The sequence below is a fragment of the Panicum hallii genome, chromosome 3 (assembly GCF_002211085.1).
Source record: "Panicum hallii strain FIL2 chromosome 3, PHallii_v3.1, whole genome shotgun sequence".
Classification (NCBI taxonomy): Eukaryota; Viridiplantae; Streptophyta; class Magnoliopsida; order Poales; family Poaceae; genus Panicum; species Panicum hallii.
This window is the reverse complement of record NC_038044.1, coordinates 7,840,485-7,849,280: the sequence shown is the minus strand read 5'-3', so window position 1 is coordinate 7,849,280 and position 8,796 is coordinate 7,840,485.

The window sequence follows — 8,796 nt, the reverse complement described above, 5'->3', positions numbered from 1 at the left end:
CTTGTAAACGCCGGCACTCACCACCCAAAGTAAAAGAATACACACATGGGCAAACATGCCAATTATTCAAGAAAAAGGCAAGAATAAAGGCAATAATATTTTAAAATGAAAGCAATTGTCGAACAAAATAATGTGAGAATAAGGAGTCATAACATTCATCCGTTCAGACATCAATCAGGCAGTACAAGGAATCACCGGTGTTATCTCGAGGTCAACACAAAAGCCTTCAAGATAACACCCCCAACTCACACTCTAAGAATACATCGTGAATGTTTACAAAAGAGTGGTGACTCCTATCGTGTCTACCTAGACTCGTGACATCATAGGACGCTAGCCGGAAACATGTCATCGGCTCAAAACACGACTCATGAGAATCTCTCGCCGGAATGGACCATCGGCGGCTACCTACCCTACATCTACTCCTACCTAAGACACCAACTCACGCCCTAATAGAAGGTGACGCGTGGCTTCTTGTAGGTCAACACGCGCTTGTACGCCTCTGGGTAGTCCTCCGGGAAGATGGCGTCGATGGCGGCGACGGCCTCCACCACCTCCTCGGTCTCGATCGCGGGCGGCATCTCCTCGTGGGGGCACAGGTGTAGGCGAAGCTCCGTGGGGATGAGTTTGAAGTCCTCCTTCCTCACCAGGGGCTGACTCTCCTCATACAGCGCGAGGTCGTGGGTCACGCTCTCCATCGTAGTTGCCATCGCGGTTGCTACCCTGCGTAGGAACGCGAGAATTGAGTCAGCGTAGGTAAGAGAGTAACTCAAGAGTGGAGGAAAACTGAGTCAAGGTGTCGACGGAAAATAGTCCAAGGTGTTATAATAAGTGGATGGAATCGTACAGATTTCCCTAGGTCTACCGACCATGTCTAAGGCTCGTGCTACGGTCAAGCATGGCTCTGATACCAACTGAAATGAACCGGATTCCCGTATCGAGGAATCCGACTCCCTGTATCGTCGTGATAGTCCCTGGATCAAGCGCTATCACATACAGAACTCACTTCAGGCATAATATCACAGTCATACTCATTAAGAGGTCAATCACGGGTTTAATTATTACATAAATCCAGAGGATCTGTAGTACGGAATTTATTACAAGCCTTTCGGCTAAATCGAACAAGCAGAAGGCGCATAGCGGTAGCTAGGTCTTCGGCCGTCCTCCATCTTCGGGATCCACCTCCACAGGTGTGACATCCCAAAAATCCAACCCGGGGTTTACGCGCTAAATCTTCGTTTCGCCAAAACCCTAAAACCCCCCTGAAACCCTAATTTTTCCGAGACCCGAAACCGGCAACCGAATCCAACCGCAGTCACGCCATTTTTTTTTCCCTCGTTCCGCGCGCGAACGCCGCGCGCGCGTGGCCGACCAGCCGCGGTCACCACCGCGAGTTCCGCCGCGCGGTCGCCGCCGCGAATCCCGCCGGCGCGCGTCAATCCCTCCCTTTTTCATTATTTCCTTCCCCTTTTTCTTTTCTTTTTTTTCCTTTCTCCTTTTTCCTATTTTCCCTTTTTCCTTCTCCACCTTTTTCCCCTTTTCTTTTCTCTTCTTTTTCCCCTTTTCTCCCTTCTCCCTCCTTCTTTCTTCCTCCCTGTTCCCCGCTCCCGAGCCCTGCTCCCGCGCGCGTGCCTGGCCGCACCCGCCGCGCCGGCCACCGGCCCCCTCTCCTCGCGCGTGCGCGCGCGCCTGTGCCCGGCCCTGTACTCGCGCGTGCACCACGTGCCGCGCCGCCCGCCGTGCCGCCCGTCGCTGACGCACGCGCGCGGCCGCACGGCCGCCGTGGCGCACACGCCGCCGCCCTGCCCGCCCGCACTCGCCGCCCCCCGCCCGCTGTGCCGCCTCGCCGCCCGCGCCTCCCCTGTGCCGCACACCGCCGCCCGGCCCCCCACGTGCGCGGCCGCGCCCCGCCGCACGCCACGGGCGCCATTAATGGCCGCCCGTGGAGCCGCCGGCCGTCCCTCCTATTCCCCCACCGTCGGCCGCCTATAAATTGGCCACCGCGCAGCCCTCACCCCCCACAGCTGCCCCGCCGCCTCCTGCTCCTCCCCGCACTCCCACCGCCGCCGCCCGTGCCGCACCACCGGCCGCCGCCGCCCCCTCCGCCGCGCCGCCGCTACGCGCCGCCCCCGCCCAAGGAGAGGGTAGGAACGGGACCCCCTCGCTCCCCTCTCCCTTTTCCCCCATGTGCCCGAGCCGCCCGAGCCCCTAGGCCGCCGGATTTGGGGCCGGCCCGAGCTCCCCCTCCCTCCTCTGTTTCACGGGTGTGGGGAGGAAGAAGAAGGGGCAATTTTGCCCTTAGCCCCTCCCCTTTTTCCCATTTTGTTAAGAGCCCTCCCACCTTTGTAAAACTCGCAGAAAAGCCCCTGGTTACTATTTCTTTTCAAATCTAATCCCTCCACCCTATATTATTATTTCCAAATAGACCCCTCACACTTTTCACTGCCCCCTAATATTTCTAGGATTTACAAATAAGCCCTCCCTCTTTACAGAAACTTGCAAATGAGCCCCCGGTAACCCTGTTTAACCCATAGACCTTCCTTTACCTCGTCATTTTATGTGCGAAACGACCTCTGATTGACCTGAAACTTTACCACGCCCTTTCTAGTACAGTTCTAAGCACGCTATACAGAAATTACCCAAAAATATTGCCCCTACCTCCGTAACTAAATTATTTCCGATTCAAGCCTATCGGTAAAAGCTTTTAGTTCGTTCGCTTGATCGTGTGCCTGTTTGTTTACGTCTTAGGAGACGGAGTGAACGAGGAAGGTCCCGACTGCGATCAAGTGAATGAGGACCAGTTCTGCGACCCCGAACCCGAAGGACAGTGCTTCGATCAGGACTTCCCGCAAGGACTTGACGATGGCCAGTTCAACTCCACCCTTTGATGCATGTTTCTGTCCTAGTTTTCATAAACACAACCCAGAGGCCTGTTTTATAAAATCGCATGGTTTTGCGTGCCGAAAACATGGTAGGATAGCCACCTTACTTATTATAACCATACCTTGACCATTTGATTTTGCAAAGAAAGTGTGTGTGCGTGTGGGAAGGGATAAAGCGTGGTTTTTGAAAAGCGAGTTAGACGAGATGGATGGCATTTCTGTGTGAATTGCCGTTGGTGTGCTCGTACCTGTGTGATTGAGCGTGGATGGGAGATATCCATCTTGTCACCCCTAAGGACCGAGTTTATGTGTCATCTCACCTAGCTTCCTGTCGTGCAAACCACTTGACCGTTGTATGGGCAACGGCTTGGCCTAACCCCACTGGCTGGTCTGATAGCCATCAGGAGGGCTGGGAGCAACGGGTGATCAAGGAGACGGGATAAGCTCTGTGTGACTTATGCCCCGGTTAAACCTCGGTGACAGGTCGAATGACCCCTTGATGGAACCCGTGGTGGCTAGTCAGGTCTAGCTAAGGTGGGGAAGGGCTTCGATGGGATCTGCACCGGCACTAAGGTGTTCGTGCTGTGGTACCCCACCTGTGGGTAAAGTTGCACACCTCTGCAGAGTTAAAATCTATTCGAATAGCCGTGCCCACGGTACTGGGCAAGTTACGGTGTGGTCACATAACTAGTGTTTCTCTCTGGGAAATGGTTGAGCTGGTGTAAGTTGTTTGGAAAGTATCCGGCGATTGTGCCGTGTGCTACGGCGGACGGGGAGTCCGGTAGCGGTTTGGAACTTGGGTCCGTGTGGATTAACATCGCGTGCCCCTTGGTACTGGAAAACTGGTTTTGAAAAATGCTTTTAAAACAAACCCCTGCATACAATTGTGTTTCCGCAAAAGAACCGTAACTTTATCCTTGGATTATCCTGTGCATTTAATCCTGTTATGTCCCCCTCCGTGGGTGTGATTGGACTTGCTGAGTACGTTCGTACTCACCCCATTCTTACTTTTACAGTGGAAGATCCCGACTATATTCCCGAAGACGTCGAGTAGGGTTCCGTCCTGCACCCAGTCTTGCCTGTGGGTGAGGTCACCATTGGAGCTCCGCATGGCGCAAGACTCTGATGATCCCCTGTTTGTAGTTAGTGTAGTAGTATGGGCTTTTGTTGTAATCCTCGCGATAGTGGCGCTTCACTGCCCATTACCGTGAAGGGTTGTACGATAATGTACCATCTGATGTAATAAAAGTGTTATCAGCCTCCTGGGACTGATAAAGTAACACTTTTAGGTCTTCCCTGATGAGGGGGACGCTTCAACAGGCGACTTGAGCGTAGCTCGGGCCTCAGTCGTACCATCCGTCGTCGTTGGGGTCGAATTCCGGGTCGGATCCTGCATCGTACCAGGCTATCCCCAAGGAATGGGATAGGTTCACGTCACCATCCGTATGCAAGCTTTAGGTGGTCTATACTACGGATATAACAGAGTTCAAGGGTAAAGCTGGGGGTTTCCCTATGCATGCAAAATAATATATATAAGAATACACATCTTCTTTCATTCCTGACTCGGGCCCTTCCGGCATTCCGGACTCCCGGTCACACACACCTTCCAACACCACCAAGTCGATGCGAGGACTCCCTCTCCTCGCATCTCAACTGCCCCCTGGCAGGATAAAATTCTAGAGGGAGGTAGAGATCATAAGTAACACTAACTAATAAGAGCAACAGAGGAGTAGGGATGTCCATAACCGAGGACGCGGCTATACGTATAGTTTTCACCCTGCAGGGGTTGTACACCTGGACCCACTCGAATCGACACTAGCCGGAGATCAGCCGACTAGCATACGAAACACCGGTCTACGAAACGGAAATAGGAGCCACGGCACCATCCGGCTTTCCCGGGTCTTGGGCGCATCCTCCCGCGAGAGGTCGCCCCGGGACTGTGAAGCCTCCCATGCGTCTCGGGGAACGTGAGGTCAGCACCTCCTTCCCCTGCACCGATACTCGATCCTCCTACCGGCTTGGTACCGCGCTTGCTAAGTCCGGACCGGGCCCACCCTCATAATGGGTAAGGGGTGTGCACGCTTACAAAGTCCCACAAGTCATGGTTACTCTCACCCGGTCCTTATCTGCCGGAGCGGGCATCTTCGTCACATGCGTATCCACCACGGTGGTCCGCAACTGCACCCGCAACGGGTGCCTCACACACCTCAGTCACATAGCCAAAACTGTACCCGCCACAGGTACGCCGTAGGGTGTGCCAAGATACACACCCCAAGCCCTCGATCCACGATCGAGTTGGGTCGCCCACTCCCGGCTAAGCCCTAATCACCAACTCCTGATGGGAACCTCTTCACACACGCCAAGACTATCCATCCATATCCCACACATACACTTTCAAGGATTTACAAGGCATATCATATAATAAACAATTCAAAATGGGTTGACAAGGAGTATGGATCGTAAAGAGGCCATGCAGGTTTATCTCGATATATATATATATATATACACATACAGCAATAGCATATCTACAAGCAAATGCCTAATAGGAGTTCAATTCGTAGATGGGCGTGAACCTGGCGTCTCCTCGAAGTCCTCCTGAGTCTCCGGGTAGTCCTGGTCGTCGGTCAGCTCCTCGCGGACGGGTCCTATTCGTAAATATGAGTAAGAGTAGGGTCCAAAGTGCAAAAGTGCACAAAAGGTTGCAAATAAGATCCAAATCATCACAAAACCTACTGTATCAGGTGGCTCATGATTTTAGAAGAATTATGAAACTGGTTTCATAATTTTCGGAGGTCCGGATAATTTATTATGTATTTTCTAAGGAAAAACCTATTTCTGAAATTAATAAAAGGGTTTCAGAAAAGAAAAGCCTGAACAGGGACACGTGGCAGCACCAGGGCGTGCCACGTGGCATGCTGACGCCAGCATGACGTCAGCAGAGGGGGTCCTGGATGATGACGTCAGCAGTGGGCCCTGCTGACGTCATCGTTGACCGGTCAACGGGTCAACGGTCGGTCAGCGGCGTCGGGCCCCACTGGTCAGCCTCAGCACGAGGCTGATAGGTGGGTCCCTCGGGTTAGGTTGTAAACAAAAGGAAAAGGGGTCATGATTCGGTTTGGGCCAAAAGAGGTGATGGGCCGGCTCGAGGCCCATCGGCTCGGCTTAGGCTCACAGGGGCAGCTCGGCCTGCGGCTCAGCAGGCCGGCTCGGGCGAACGGGCTGGCTGGGCACGCGGTCTGGCTCGGCTTGATTCCTCCGCGGGCCTGGTTCCTTCCCCTCCGTGGGCTGGCGGCCCACTCTTCTTCTTCTCCCCGCTGGGCTGGCCTTCTCCCTTCTCCTCCACGCTGGGCTGGCTGCGCCTGTTCCTCTCCCCCTCTCACTGTCTGCTTGGGCCCAGGCGTCAGCGTCCGCGGGATCCGATGTGGCGGCCCGGATCCGGTGCAGCAGACGCGAGTGCGTGTGTGCGTGTGTGTGGCGCCCGAAGGCGCGTGCGGTGTGAGCGCCCAAGGGGTGCTCGGGGAAAGGCCCCAAAGACCCGGCCGCGACGCGAACGCGACGTCGCGGTCGTGTCGCGGGGTTGACGCGCACGGCGAGACCGTGGCGAGGCTGGGCGTGTTGCGGATGAGTGCGGCCGTGGCCTTGCGGTGTGGGTGCGCACGCACGCGCGCGGAGCCTGGCTGCCCAGGGCCGCGGCGTGGCCGTGCCGTGCGCGGGGCACCGGCATCCCGGGCCCGCGGCACGACGCGGCGGCGGTAGGGCGACGGCGGTAGCGGTGGGGATCGCGGCGCGACGGGCTCCTGCAGAAAACGGCACAGAGGCCGGATGGGTAGGGTACCTAGGGTTTCTACGGACGGCTCATCGGCAACGCCGGCAGCAGAGGGAAAGGGAGACAGTGGCGGCAGCGCTCACCGTCGGGGCTGAGGAAGAAAGCGGTCGGTGCGGCGGAGGGTCGGTGCCGGGACGAGGCGAGGCAGAGCCGTGCAGCACGGGGTCGGTGATGTAGTCGATCGGGGCGCCGGCTCGGTGAAGCTCCGGGGCGTCGGCCTTCTCCTCCTTGCGCTGCTCCGGCTCCTCCTCCTCCTCTTCTCTTCGTGTGGCGACGGCGGAAAGGCGGCTGGGGCTTCTAGGGTTTGGGGGCGAAGCGGCCTCGGGTTTATAGGGGGCGCTAGGGTTCGGGGGCGGCTGCGGCCGAGGGTCCTCGGCGGCCGGGCCGGGACGCGTGGCGCCATTGCGGTGGCTGCGGCGTGGGGGTAGGGTCTCGGGCTCGCGGCGCGGGCTGTCGGGAAAAAGGGCGCGCGGCGGTTGCGTTGCTCTGTCGTGGAGCGGAGACAGGAGCGCGCGGGGGTGACGCTGGCGAGCGCGGGCGCGGGGAAAAAGAGGGCGGCCGTTTCGCTATCCTGTCGCGAGGCGGGCGACGCGGCGGAGGCGAGCGGGAGCCGGGAGCGGGGTCGCGGGCGTCGGGAGGAAGGGGAAAGCTGACGGGTGGGTCCCGCCCGTCAGCTGCCCCGAGAGGAAGGGAGTGAGGCGTCGCGACGGTTCGCGGCGGTGGGCTGGGCCGGCTCACGTGGGCTGGTTCGCGCGCGGGGGAGAGAAAGAGAAGGGAAGGGGGCGGTTGGGCTGGTGGCCCACTAGGGGTTTTAGAAGTTAAAGATTGGATTTGAATTTGTTTGGCCTAATCAAATTCAAATCCCACATATTTGTAACAGCAAATGGAAAATTCCAATCAAGAAAAACCCAACAGCAATTCCAAAACATGTTTATCCGCAAAAGTTTTTGAAATTCACAAATTTGCTAATCAAACCCCCTAAGCTTAATATGGAATGTTACAAATATCCTGTACTGCTATTGTTTCTTGTGCCAATTCTGTATTTTCTCGTGCCTTCCGATAAAAGAGAATAAAAAATTACGTACAGATGAACTAGGGAGGGGGTGGCACTCCACGTTCTTTGGATAGGAGATCCCGATAGCTAGGCAGGCCAGGGTAGCAGTAGTCGTGGGAAATCGAAACTGTTGTGCGCCGCCGGGATCGGAGGAGATCGCGATGAACGGCGGCTGCGCAGCTGGCAGTAGCTCGGCGGCCGCGGAGGCGACGACGAAGAGACCGGAGCTAGACGTGACGGAGGAGGCGAGGAAGAAGTCGCACGTAGACGCGACGGGATCGTCGCGGAAGTGGCCGTACGAGTATAGCGAGCGCGAGATGGACGTGACGATGGAGAAGCTCTACAAGTGCAACTACTGGGAGGACCCAGCACACGCCGCCAGGGTGCGGTACTACGGCCTCAAGCTTGCTCGCGCGGCCGCGCTCGACAACTTCATCGAGCGCCTGCACAGGGAGTTTGAAGCATACATGGCCGGACAACCCTTCAAACCGTAGCCAGCAGCTACTCCCTCCTTTCCAAATTAAATTGTAGATCGTTTTAGCAAATCTTAGATGCATAACTTTGCTATGCATCTAGAGCAACACGATCTGTGTATCTAAATTTGCCAAAACAATCTACAATTTAGAATACAATTTAGAATGAAGGGAGTAGTCTTTATGTCTTCCCCTCTTTTTTTTATTTATATATGAAAGGTTGCCAGATCATTAGAACTTACGTACTACTTCCTCCATTTGTTATTGCAAAGCATATTTCATTAGGACAAGGCTTGTACACTGTTTTCATGCGCTAAAATTGCTTCAAATTGCACGTTACTAGCTCCCACCGACGAACTTGGCAAGTTCCTTTTCACAACTTGAGTTGGCTTTCGCAACTTTGTTTGTTGGGGACGAAGTACTGCTGCTTGAATCTGTAGGCGCCACAAGGGTACTATGGTGCAGCAACATCGCTAGCGGTTAGTACTAGTAGGCCGAGGTCCATGGCGGCAGGGGTCGCGGAAGAAGCAACGGTCGGCCACGCCCCAGTAGCACTTGTAGGCC